Genomic DNA, 14,144 nt, shown 5'->3' on the forward strand with positions numbered 1-14,144 from the left:
TAATGGTTTCAGGCCCAGGGTTGCTGTTAATGACATGGTTGTAATTGTTTGTCAGTGTGATAATGTGTGATTTCCTATTTCCATGTGAAGTTGGACATTTGATGAAGGAGGGATCTTGTCAGGAAGACAAAGTGCTGTCATTTGTCAGCAGCTAAATGAGGTTCTCTCCAGACATCTCTTCATTGGCAATATTCACAGATCCTGTCTTAGACTTTTGCCATGATTTCCACGTTGGTCGGTGTATTGTATAAAAGACCAAAAAAGTCTAAACTCCGTCTTACTTGCTTATGTAATAGGTGAGACTAAGACAGTTTTCTGGCCTAAATTTGATGACAAAAAGTCAGAACCTGTAAAACTGAGATTAAGATCAAACCAACGAGATCAAAGTTTCATAAAGTCACTTACACTGTGTTCTGTGCTGACATAAAGAAATCTGTTAACTGTAGTTCACAGAAAGACAGAAGTGAAATTACTGAGTGTGGTAATCTTTTATTCTTAGTGTGTGCTAGGAGTCATCACTTCCTTAAACCTGACATTTCTAAACTCAGAAACTGTTTCATCATCTTCAGCGGAAAAACTTTGTCAGTCGTGTCACTGTATACATTGACTTTTAATTTTATGTTTCTGTGAAATTACTGTTGTTGGCTAATAGTCACTATATATATTATTCATTTTGTTTCTCTGGTGATGTCATAAATGTGTTAAGCACATAATTGCAGCAATTGAAGGACAGGATTGTACGGCTACCTTCATACTTTCCAAAGTCTTTGATGTAGTCACCCTCTGAATAGCCTGCTTCTGTTTTTGATTAGACTGATTCCGTATTGTGAGGCTGGGGGCAGATCCGACCTAGTTACCAAATTAATAGGCAAAACAAGCCAAACTAAGGAGAGGTGTAGCGAATAGGTCACCTGAGAAAACTACTTATTGTCACAGTTGCCCTTGCTGTCTTCTCTTTTAAGTTAAGTTGTGCAGTGCCCGGGGAGCAGTTGGGGGGTTCGGTGCCTTGCGCAAGGATCTCACCTCAGAGAGCATTGGCTATTCACTCCGCCCCACTGACAATTCCTGCCGGTCCTGAGACTCAAACCCACAACTTTTGGGTTACAAGTCTGACTCTCTATCCATCAGGCCACGTCTGCCCCAGCCAAGATTTCCACTTAATATTGGCTCACATCTTCATTGGTTGTGCTCTGTCTGCTGTAATGTAATGGGTGACGTAATCAACTAAATGTAGCCTCTGCTTTCTTATTATTACCTGGGTGCTTAACACTGATATGTTTTTCCGTCAAGGACAAATGGTGTAGGAGAAGGCAGATCCTGTGTGAAGTCCCTGAGCTCTCGCAGAGCAGCAGATCCCTTTTCAGCGCCAGCTGTTCTCTCAGATACACCAGGCCGTGCTGAAATTCTCTTAATATAATTCTGGAGGCTCAGGAGAATAGTGCAAAACAAGCGTGCCAGTGAGGAGAACGTTGAATTTTTCATCAGTGGGCCTCAACTCGAGTTAGTGGGCAGCACTCTCATTCATGAGCAGATGTTCAGTGCAGTTACACTCTGCAGTTAATGTGAACTTACTGGCCTCTCTGCCATTGGCTGCAAGGACGTTGGCAGCGACCTGGCATCTGAGAATTACTCCCAGTAAAAGGCGCAGGGCTGGAAAGTGGAGCCCTAGCCGTTTTTAGCCACTTCCTAGCCCAGGAGCTGAATCCTGGACAGGGGAAGGAACTGACAACTCATCCATCTTTAGTCCGACAGTGATGAAACACTTGCCACTTTTTGCTTGGGGAATAGCAGTGAAATTCCTGTAGATAAATTCCAGTTTTACCATAGTTTCTAAAGACGGCTAAATATGAACTAACAGCACTCAGCAGGTGAAGTTTGCTGCATGTGTGTGAACTATATGTACATGAAGACACCCACCTGCTTTTAGCACGAAACTGTTTTACATGCAGATGAAATTATAACAGTGCCATTGAAAGAGGAAATTCATAGATACAGTGCACCTGTGAGGGAGTAACAGTTTGGCCATGGTAGTTTTATATCTGGAACCAGCTGGTGCTGTGGTCAGCCTGGTGGACTGTATCATCCCCAGCCTGGTGTTTCAGACATCTGCATGCCCAAGCTGCTCAGCCTGGGCTTGATGTGGTCATACAGATTTATAATAGTTTCTTTCTAACTAAGCAAAAGGCTATTTAATGTAAAGTGCCATTATCTGGTCACAGTGTGTATGTGACATCAAATTTAGTAGGCAGCATGCCAATCATCTTGGATGTGTGTGAATGTTATCACAGTGAAGTTGTGCATATGGGACTTAAACAGTGGAAATGACAGGCTCTTGTTTCCTCTGCAGGTCTCATTTTCACTTTCTAATTGGTCGTTTTCAGGTTGGCTTTACAAGAGCAAAACTAATTAGTGTTTCTAAATTCAGCAGAAAAAAAAGTCACTTTGCTTGATTGTTCTGGTTTTCTCTCCTATGTCAGTCGCTCAACAATAAAATAAGTGTCTAATCATTTTCACATTGCTTTTATTTTTAAACCCCAGAGCTGAATGCCACTCCTGGTGTCTGGGCATTTTGTTAGGCAAGATCAGGGAGCAGTAGTTGCCCTCTCGCCTGTGTTTTCTCTTTGTGATTTGTGGGAAGTTTGGACTGGGGCTGATGGAAAAAAAAACAATGCGTTGTGTTTTAGGTGGAGTTGTTTCTGCTTTGATTGGGAATGTCCTGCTGACAGGAGCAGCCTAGCAAGTTTACAGTAGCTGTGACATTGCTGTTACCTTTATTCAAAGTGCTCCAGCTGCAACGAGCCCTCAGGAAGCCCAGCGCAGGCCCGCATGGGCGGCTGACTGGCCCACAGAGAGGAGAATGAGCCCTGTTTGGGTTGGCAGACGCTCCCCTCTCGGGGAACTTTTGCTGCCTCTGCAGAAAGGCCAGTGGCAGAGTCTCTGGTGGGGCGGCTGTGATTCTCAGGACAGGATGGGCTTTTTCCACCTCTCCTCCCTTGCAGGAAACACATTTTGCCGTTTCTTCCCTCTGTGTTTGCAAACGGAGGGAAGGCGTTAAGGCGAAGGGGCATAGGGCAGTGGGGCTGAATGACAGAGCTCAGCTTTGATGGGTTGAGCACTAATGTGTGAATCTGCAAAGGCAATTTAATACCCTTAACAATCTTTCGTGGGTATTCAGGATCCTAGATCTTAGTTTATATTGAAGTGTACTGTAAAACCTATCTCATTTTTATTTTTCTATCAAAACTGTAGAGATTCAGTTTTCAAAAGCCAGTTATTAAAAAGTGGTTGATCTAAGGTTATAAATGGAATTAGCACAATTCTCAAATTAATTTGGCCTCAGTTACAGTTTTTGGAATCTGGAATTATTTGTTTAATCAAGGGAGTTGTCATTTTGAGATGCTAAATATGTATCCACAGATATTTAAAATGTGGCAATGGGAAACCTATTCAATTCTGCCTTAATGAAGGCACTATTACACACAAAAAGCAACACACAAAAAGGTACTTAAGTTGATTATGGAAAAAACTGTAAATATTTACATATTCAAATAATTTCCACTGTTTCTCTTTTCTTTTCCTTTCTACCACCCCCACCCTTGACTTTCCTTCCTACCACCACTTTTCTTCTTCTCTCCTTTCCTTCTATCTGCTGCTTGCTGGTCCTGCCAGGAGACTCCAGTGGTGACATCCTGTGAAGCAGAGATCAAAGTAAGTACTTCTCATGCACATCAGTAAACAGCAGTACAAGTCAGTTAACATGGAAATGCTAGCCTTGCATCAAACCCATCATCATTTTCTAACTTTTGAACAAAAACGTTTTTATTGTGTTTTCACAGAGAGTATTATAGGATAATTGTTCTAGGTTTGAATGCCACAAAATGATAAGAAAGGTTTTGCATAGTAACCGATTTCCTCATTTCCTGATGCAGTTGCATATTTACATCGCTTTGAATGATGCTGAACATGACAACACTGACAGTGCCCAGTCAGTGCAAATCCTCTCTGTGTTGACGGTTGAAAGTTGAAGATAATGTGCTGGATCATGTCTGCATCCCCTGACTATCCTAGAAGTCATTACTCCTTGTGTGGTGTATAAACATATCAAAAACAAACAATGACCCTGGGCAGACTCCACACTGCACAACAATTTCAAAGCCTGCAGTGTAGTGTAAACACAAAACATGACTAACCTTCATGCTGGGAAGACTTCACCTTAAACCCAGTGTTTGTTTTATAGTCCCTGTCGACCTTGGTCAGATATAGTTTACATCTCTTCTCATCTCATGTAGCTCAAGTTCTGTGCTGACATTTAGGCTGAGGCTTTTAGTGCACCTCTGTAAAATCTTATAATGTTATGCTTTGACTGAGGTTGCTGATGCATATTATTTAGATATATTTCAAATATAGATGTCACTTACTGTATAGGTTTTTTTGCAGAATGATGGTAGGATTAACATGGGACATAAAAGCTCTAATTAGAAATAATACCAGTACATTTTTATTATAGATTTCATACCCGAAGTGATTTCTCCACTCTGTGTTAAAAGGGACACGAATAAAAAAGAAAAGAAATACAAAACAAACATTCAAAATGGATCTTCTTAATGATAGAGATGACACTGAGTGATATTTAATGAAATACCAGCATTGTCAAGATGTTCCAAATGTCTCAAATGTTCTTCTGAATCCTGAATTCAGTGTAAATGCTGCTTTTTCTGGGGTGTAGATTTCCCATACAGGGACCTTACATATCAAATGATGAATATTTATATTCACATTATATTATACTCTTCTGTCTCTGTGAGCTCTTTCACCCTGAGCTGGGGGTGACCGTAGGGTGACGTGGACCCTATTTTTAATAAAGCCCAGCTGCTGAATGATCGAATAGTGTCTCTAATTAAGACCTGAGTGTACACCCATGTAAAATTCTCTCTGGAATGCTAACAACTTGTGATATTTCCAGTGGAATTTGCTGTGCAGGTCTGAGAGAAAGGAGTGTTTGGAGAGAGGAGGGGTAGTGTTCATGTGGCAAGCCAACACGTTGTTCACATCCGTGTCAGATGAGGGCTAATGAAGGCCAGACTGATCCTTGGTTGCAAGCTTTAAGTAAATGATCTTTCTTTGAATGTATTAGAGCCTCATAGCAGAGTTGTGCCTCCCTGTCTTACTAGTGCTCCTGTATGTGTTTTCTTCAGGCTGGGCAAAATGGCAGACACTGTGTTCGACTGTGTTGAATATCAGCCAACCTGATATATTTTGTCTTATATCAGTATTATTACTTTGACATTGTGGTGTGGAACTACATACACTGATCATTTTCCATGTTAATGTTTCTGCAAAACAGTTTAGTAGTAAATGGAAAGTATGAGTGTTGTGTCATTTGACAATGTAAATGAGCCATGTCAAATTTTTCCCCACCCTCTTAAGAGGGATTGCATTTACATAACAGGCTGGGGGTTGATACTCATGCAGATTGCTCATGTAGACACACCTAAGGGTTTCTCATTTTGCTGTTATTTTTTGTTTTATTTTGAATTCAATGATTTTATTCACGAAAATATTTTAAATAGTTGCTGTCAGATAAACTATAGCAATAGTTAGACCTCAAAATGATGTCAAAACCAGACATTTTTAGTGCAGTTTATGGCCACACTAGCACTTTGCATTTAAATGAATCCTAAACGTGTAATTACAAGGCACTTTTGAATATTGATTGGAAAGACAAGGACATAGAAATGAAGCACTTGTGAATGCACCCCTTCTAAGCTACTGTACCATCCCATTAATAAATACCTTTCTGGCTCTATAGTGCTGGGCTTGCCTTACGCTGAGTGAAACAATGTCGTTTGATTTTCGCTGATGTTGCATGTGTACTTCATAGATGGATGGATTGGATGGATCCAATTAGCTATGGTCATCGTTCATGTATTTAAGCTGACAGTGGGAGTCCTGCATAGAATATCCTTGATTTTGGTAGTTTTGTGAAATGCTCTTGCAAAGCACTTTAACAGCCCATAAAGAGCACATTGTGAAAATGCACCTGTGATAGAGATTTGATTTAGAGCTGTAGCAAATTTTCTCAATTAGACATGGGAGAGAAATAATTGATTTTCAGTAGGTAGTGTAGAAAAATGGGGTATTGTTAGAGGATGATGAAGTGACCAAGATCCATAATTTCTTCCTTTACATATATTATTACATACAATAAACACTGCATTATCGCTGACTCTTAGTCAAGGTTTTAAACAGCAGATAATGTATATTTTAGTGCAGTGCACTGTATAGTTTTAATATAGTTTAAAGCCAACACATCACACATTTGCAGCAAGCTATGAGGATTGATGGCTTCTGACACTAGCTGCGCAGGTGCACGAGTGTCTCATAAGGCCTCCTGACCTTCCACATGATGCGTACCATGCTGGCATGTTTGTAAGAGCGAGCCCTGTTTGTAAACACGTAGAAAGGGATGAGACACACATTTGCCCCGGTCATGCTCAGCTCGCAGACTGGCACAACACAACGTGACAAGCAACAGATGTGTCACACAGGCTGAAATCAAAACAGCCGTCCAGCACGGAATTGTGCACACTATCAGACATGGCTGCTGTGATGAGGTGGGGAGGCAGTGAATGCTACTGGCAGAAGAGACAAGGCAGTACCTCTGCTGCTCCCAGCTTCCTTTCTGGAAGAGGACAAGCCTGTTTGTAGGCTGCTTTGACACTCTAGTCACTTTGTCATCTAGGGTGCTTGGTATAGCTCTGATCACATGTACACATTGCATTCAAAGAATGTCATATCAGCCGTGTGACAGGTAGGCTCCCAATGAGACAATAGCCAAAAGGGATGTCCTTTTCAATACGCTGTGTGAGGACAAGTGTAAAGTGTGGCAAGACAAAATAACATCATATGACACCACTCTGCATGCTCTTACGTTATCTGTTTGTAGTCTGAAGAAAAGCTGGTAACAGTGTGTTTTCAGAATTATCCTGCATGAGACCATAGGGAGACTAAAGTTTGTCCGTGATGTCCACTTCATGCAAGCTGATTGCTTGTGTTTGAAAGTGCAGCAGTTAATGATATTGTCAGTAGCTTAATCTGTCTGTTGCCACTGCCCTATAAGCAAATAGTGTGGCTGCATGTTGAGCTGTCGGAAGAGAAATTGGAATCCATCATCAGAACAAGTGAATGAATGAAGGTGCAGCAACAGCTGCTTGACTGATCACATACTACACACTGTCACCCCACGTGTTTACCACTCTGACAGCCACATGAGTGTTTATATTCACGGTGTAATTGAGCTATTTTCCTGAGGGCAGCTGTAAGCCACACTAAGTTATATCCTAACTTTCCATTAAAGCGTGAGGGGAGTTGTACTGATAGTAATCACACCCAGCGACACTGCTATGTAAATATGACTTATCAGCTTTGTCAATTTGGTTAAGTGGCATGTATGTGGGTGATTCACATATCCAGCTCTGTGACTCTTACACAGGCCACATGCAGTAGTCATTTATTAAACATAGGTAACTTACATTGTTAAGTGTATGCAGCAAGAATATAATCCGACAGTGATGGTTGATCAAACCAACATTGTGTAGAAAAGATGCAAATATAGTCAAGTCAAGCCTGTTGTATAAGCAAACTTAACTGTCTGCATTCAGCATGTACAGTATATGGAAATTGAAATGGGAATATCTAGATCTAAAACGCACCATTTAAATTTTCACATGTTAACAGCAAACAGTGTAATGCATTATGGCTTTTAGTATTTGCATATGACTCTGTTTGCTGTGAGCTGGGGCTGATACAAGGAAGAGGGAGATAGTGAGGTGTGGAGCTCACAAACAAAGCCTTTGTCTGCTAGTCATAGGTAAATTACATTAGATAACTGTACATACTTTTTAAGTTACTTCATAAAAACAAAACCTACCATATTGCTTTAATCGTCATTATTGTTCATATATCACAGTATTACTTTAACTTTTATTTATGTACTTTAACATAACCAACAGCCTCTTTAGTAAATAAGTGTCAACAAGCAGAAGTGGGGAATTATAACATTTAATATTATTTTATATATTATCATTGCAATTATGGGATAGGAACAGAAGAGAACAGAACCTTTGGGGTAGTCGTAATGTTGTTGTGCTAATGTGCCAATTGAATGAACTTATAATGAGCTCTTGCCTTCTACTACACAACTGAATCTTCACTTTTTTCAAGCAAAACACACCGAAAGCAGTAATATTAGTTAAGATTGATGGTATTTTTTGACATTTGCAATGCAATCATTTACATCCCTCATTTTTTAAAGTAACATATGTTTTTAGATTAGATTAATCTTTTCACATATAGTGTTTATTTCCTGGCAGCTGTTGTTTGTTTTGCACAAAAATGAAACTGAATGTTAGATGAAGCAATTGTAATTTGACCACTTCTAAAAAGATACTGCACTTTGTGGTGTTTTTGTCAGTGCAGAGCTCTTTTCAGCTCAACGGTATCAAATCTTTTTCTTATTAAACCAGTCATAGTCAGTAAACATGGAATATTTAATAGGGGAGAAATTGCTTATTAGGGAAGTGGATGTAGTTAAATAATCTAAATGTGACATGCTATGTGTTGAGATCTTATACAAGGAGAACAACAGGTAAACTGAAAGGCACAGACTTTTACTGTCCACATATCAAACACACAATACTGCTACTACCAGAAATGTATTGGAATGCAGTGTTAAAACTGACACATGATCTTTTTGTTCTGCCCTTTTGGAAGTATATGTTACACTTCATGCTCAAGACTTATCCGTCTCTTCATCCCTTTGCTCTCTCACCCTCCTCATCATCTTGGCAGTGAGTCTGTAGGTCAGACATTGAGCAGACAGACACCATGGGATGGTGAGAGGAATAGGGACAGACGGGGCAGGAGAAGGTCCTGGTCACTCTCTGACAGGGTTAAACATAGTGAAGGATTGCCAGTCCAGGCTCTAACATCTGTGGCCACCATCAACATGCACTGTAATTAAGTGAAATCTGCAATGTTTAATTCTATATGCTGCTCAATAACAGCTTCCAGTAATGCATAATTTAAGGAGTAAGGAAAGCTGTTACTTGACACCTTTTCACTTTGTGTTTAAATTTAGCTGGTGTCATTGTCCAGCAGCGTGATTAATAGTTTATCAGTCATGACTATACATCTCCATGAAATATCTCTTTTCATCTGTCATTAAATTGCACATGGAAATTGGGTAGATTTTCAATCAGCCATAACTTAGACCCAAAGAGGAAAATTACAAAAGGAAATAGCTACCAAGGTGTACCCACATGGAGGAAAGGCTGTGACCTAATATAGAATAACATTTGTGGTGTAAGTCTTTCTAGCACTATGCCTCTTTTACACTTCTCAGTTGATCAATTACATTTTTTTTAGATAATTGGATTGCGACCTCCTACAGAGCACAGTATGCGTCCTAAAGGTGGATTTAAGACATGTAGCAGCCACGGTGAGTTGTGAGATAGGGGCCTACGGCAAATGGTTGACCAGTGAGCCAGAGACTGGCTTCCTTGTCAAATAAAGCTTAGGCTTTTATTTCACCATATAATTCCTGTAAATCTCTTATGGAGGAATCTGGCCAAAGCAGTGCTTTTAATGGAAAGACACTCTGAATGTCTTCAGAGTCTGTCTTTATTTCTGAATGTACACACGTGTTTGCAGTCACCTGTGGTCCCTGGTTAGTGAGTGCATTTTAGTACGGATTATAAACAAGTTTAAGGTAAAACAAAAAGGTTTGTACAGTTATACATTATGATTTTTTTTTTTCATTGTGCTTGTTACATCCCAGTTGCTCAAAGAGTACTGGAATTTTAGATTTTGTTTCTGTATTTAACTTGGGGCTGGTGTGTGACTTTTCTTGCTTAATGTTCTCACACTTAGTTATTGAATGTCTCCAGTTTTTGCCCTCAACTATGCAGAACATTCCTTTTATTGAATTATTAATGTATATATTGAATTATTGAAAGAAGATAATTTCTGATCAGATTAATATTAACTCCATGTGAAAAATTAATGAATATGGTTAAAAACGATGAACTTACGGAACTATTAATATAATCATAAACAGACACAGTAAGAAGTGCCATGGAGTCAAATGTTTTAGGACTGCTCCATATCCCTTTTAATGCAGTTTCCCTTGAGGTCTGTGAATATGAAATATTGCAGTGGGCAACTTTGTACTCAGAAGCTTGGTTAATGTCATTGGCCAGTCCTGCCCCCGGGCTGATGATGGTGTCACAGGGGGATGTTCACCAGCATTTGTCTGCAGGTTACTACTGTCACCTTGTCTATAGATGACCTAGACTATAGCCAGGGGAAAAGTTACAAAGATGTTTTGGTGTTATTGGGCAAGGGCCTTTATCACCCCTGCTGATTAGCAGAGCTCCACTGACAGCTCCAATACTGGGCTCCTCCTCTCAAGTTTCACTCTGATGGCTAGTGACTAAACTCAATTGAGACTGTCAGCTTTACTGACACTGTAGGTTGTACAAAGTGAACTTCATCTAGTGAGCTGAGAGCAGGTTAAATCCAGTCTTTAGTTTTTTGAATAAAATTCAGCAGATTAGCTTTATCATTGTTGTGTTATTATCATCTTTCCATTGCATTCATAAAATAAGGGCTTCAGAAAAAATAAACCACTATTACAACATAATAGCAAGCACCTATGCTTACATTAATTGTGTTTTAAATGCTAATGCCACCGAAGAACATAATAACAAAGATTTAAAAGACTTCTTTTTCATAATCTGATAGCCAGGGAAAAGCAAATTATTTCAAATATTTGATATTTAAATTATTTTCAAATGAACAGAGACGTGAGTAGAGCAGAGGCGAGTAGTTTCCCCTGGTGATCCTCCGGGCTCCTTTGTTTCCTTGGTGTGTCTCCAGCTCATTAATGTTCTAAGCATGTGAGAGAACCAGACCATACTCCATAACCCATAGCTGGGTGACACCTCGGGTCCAACACACATATACAGGTCACGTGCACATACATCTACACACTCAAACTCCCTCGGCCGTTTAAAGTCTACTGGCTCTTTCAGGAAGTGATGGCCGCCGAGCTGTCCTGATTAAAATGACAATAGTCTAATTAACTCGACCTCGGTGTCAGTGCACTAAAACGGCTGATGGCCTGCCAGTTCCTGTTTGAAAACCCTTTGTCTCCTCATCCTCCATAAATATGACTTTTTTTCCCCAGCAAAATGCCTGAACCCCATTTGGCGAGCTTTGCTAATGGCAATTATTTCTCATAAGCTAATTAAATCCATGCAAAGTTTTCCATTTTTTTTCTCCCGTAGAAACCCTTCTGTATAATTCTCCAGGGATTTATCATTTGGGGTATATTATCACAAGCACCTTTATGTAGTGTCATTTAGATTTTATACAATTCCCAAATTCTGTTTTAGTCTTCAACCTGACTTTATTTCAAGCATTCATAGTCCCTGTGATTTACCACTTCAGTCACTTGTTGTGCTGCCCTCTGCTTTTCCACCTGTGGCCTCCACTGGTCAGCGGGCCTTGCAGCCAGATTAAAGAAGGCCAAAGATGATACACACAAATAGAGGAGTCCATTTTATGGCTGAAATCTTTCACCAAGCTGACAGTTTTTGAAAATGAGACTTTATTTGTGCCCCTGTGATTCTTTGGTATTATTTGATGGACTCATCTAAACTGCAGAGGAGGGAAAAAAGAACAACATAAAAAAACTTTAATGACTGTAGGAGAAACTGCTTTTTGTTCTATTATCCTTCTGTTGGTGATTAAGGTCTATAGGGAGATAATTACGCTTTAGTCTGGAGTTAATGAAACGAAAACTTCTCTTGTGAGAAGGAAGGGCAGATCTTTTGTACTGCTATCTACAGACATCTCCCACCCTTGACAAGACACACAGAGAATTGGTTTTGTTTTAATGTTGCAGCCCCCTCCACTGCCTGTCAGTCTGTGGCTGATATGAAGGATCTGTGAACGAAGCCAGAGTCAATGAGGTCTGCACTGTTGCATCTGCCTGTCTGTGAACCCTAGGCACGCTGGAAAAGATCAAATGAAATCATCACAACAGGTCATCTGGGATATGTGCTGATTTGAATAACAAAAAAAAAAAATCTATCTTCGTTCTATCCACTACACATTGTAGGGTTGCTACACACATACAGCATACAGTCATGTGTTCGCCATCAAATGACCCCGCAGTGTTGAACATAAAAGGAATGCATTGATTTGGATTTATCGAACAGCAACACAGGAGCCATATGTGTCATCTGACTTGAGGCGCCACTTTTGAACACATGGAGTTGTTGACCACCTATTGTCTAGTATCCCGACGCCACGCGGCACAAGTGGTGGCCAGAGAACACATATGAAACTGTCCTTGTGGAAGTTCACATCTGGTGTGTGTGTGTGTGTGTGTGTGTGAGAGAGTGTGAGAGAGAGAGAGAGAGAGAGAGACTGTAGGGCAGCATCCTCCCACCACCACCATCACCCCCACAACTCCCACCCTTCCAACAGCATTCTCACATTTCATCATCTGCTCTCCAGCGCCAGGGTGCTCCGGCACAAGTTGGCCACTCTGGATCCATCTGTTGTTATTATTTTCCACTGATAATTGGCTTGAACAATGGAATGCCTGTGTCCCCCTTGCCTTTGAAACCTTACACCCTGTTTATTTTCCAGTGGTCTCATTTCTGCTCTCCTTTCTCTCTCTCCCTCTTACTCCCAGTCACTCCTCAGTTTCTCACCCTCTCCCCTGCCTTTACCTAGTGTCACCTCACCCCTAGACCCTCCTTCCTCTCCCCTGATCCATTTGAGAGAGTTTCACATGAAAATGACATCTTTGACTGGCTGCACTACTATCTGTCACTCAGCATCTGACGCCACTCTCCAGATTTTCGGGAAGGGTCAAGTCCCATTCTCCTTAATTTATTTAAGTTTTTTTAAGTCTGGCAGTTTTCTCCAGGAGTTTCTTCCAACGCCACATTCTGTCCTGAGTGAGAGAAAAAAAACACTCAGGGAAAGACAGACAGATGAAGAGAATAACAGGGAGTAAGGAGAGTGGGGACGCAGGAGAGAGTCTTTAGAAAGGAAACACATTGGGCAATAGTTTCTGGTAGAAATACATTTTTCATGCTGATTAAAATTTAGCTTTCATTCTTTTCCATTTTCACCAGGAGGTGTGTAGAGCAGACGCATATGTAAAGACTGAATAAAAGGATCACAAGGTGTCATTTTTTAAATCCAGGACATCATTTAATGAGAAGTCACACCAATAAATGACCCAGTTAAATTAATTAAATTTGATATTTTAAACTTTAATTAGTGATTTAGGTTGTAATTAAACAGTTTGATGTAGAAGTCTTCATACTGTTGTTACAATCCCTTGTAGATGTTTTTATGCAACTGTTTTCATTGAGATTTTCCTGACAAATATTAGCAAAGTTTGTTTAAATGGTTTGTTTAAATACTAATGATGCTATCTGACAAGGTGTAAACAGATTATTCATACAGAAAAAAAATACCATCTCTGTGACTCCAGCTTCTCCATAATCTTCTGTTCTTCTCATTAAGGACATTTTTGAAGACTGACCACGTGTTTTCTTTTTCCCCCTCCTTTTGTTCTGCCTCGTGTGACCGTGTTGATGTTCATTTGTTCTGCCTGCTCTTGTCTAATTAAAAGAGGCCAGGACAGGTAGGGCTCTCAGCAGGCATCTGCTCTGTGCCAGTTCTTCATTTGCTGAGTGTTTGTGTTTATGCAGAGGGGCCTCTTCCTGCATATTTAATCTAGAGCAAGGCACCGGCTTTTGTTGTGTTTAGACCACATACTTCCAGTCCTTCTCAACACTGCATTCTGGGCTCCAGTTCTGTCTCTCTCTCTCTCTCTCTCTCTCTCCTCAGTACACACACGCATACACACACATACAAACACACTCAACTACCACGCACTACTTGAACTACTCCATACCTGCTATTTCACTGGCAGCTTTCGCCTCTTCTTCAGAAGTGGATTTCAAAACACTCAGTGCTTAGAGGGAATCTGCATCAATATACAGTTTGATGAACATGATGAAAGTCTGTCTAACTGTTCATGGGTAAGTCTGTAA

The 14,144-nt window shown here is 40.3% G+C and overlaps 1 protein-coding gene across 8 annotated transcripts in view; it reads left to right on the plus strand.

The window, feature by feature from the left end:
* The window catches only part of foxp1b (forkhead box P1b), a 142,219-nt gene that overhangs the window by 28,119 nt on the left and 99,956 nt on the right, over nt 1–14,144 (plus strand). For 5 of the 8 annotated variants that reach the window (XM_026306082.2, XM_026306072.2, XM_026306073.2 and 2 more), the window contains one exon: nt 3,670–3,708. The exons of 2 other annotated variants lie outside the window; for them this stretch is intronic. The gene's annotated coding sequence lies outside the window, so the exon portion shown is untranslated. Of the gene's footprint in view, nt 1–3,669; nt 3,709–14,113; nt 14,133–14,144 lie in introns of those variants that run through there. One more of the 8 variants, XM_026306079.1, reaches the window with a different exon arrangement.

Source organism: Mastacembelus armatus, chromosome 5 (assembly GCF_900324485.2).
Source record: "Mastacembelus armatus chromosome 5, fMasArm1.2, whole genome shotgun sequence".
NCBI lineage: Eukaryota > Metazoa > Chordata > Actinopteri > Synbranchiformes > Mastacembelidae > Mastacembelus > Mastacembelus armatus.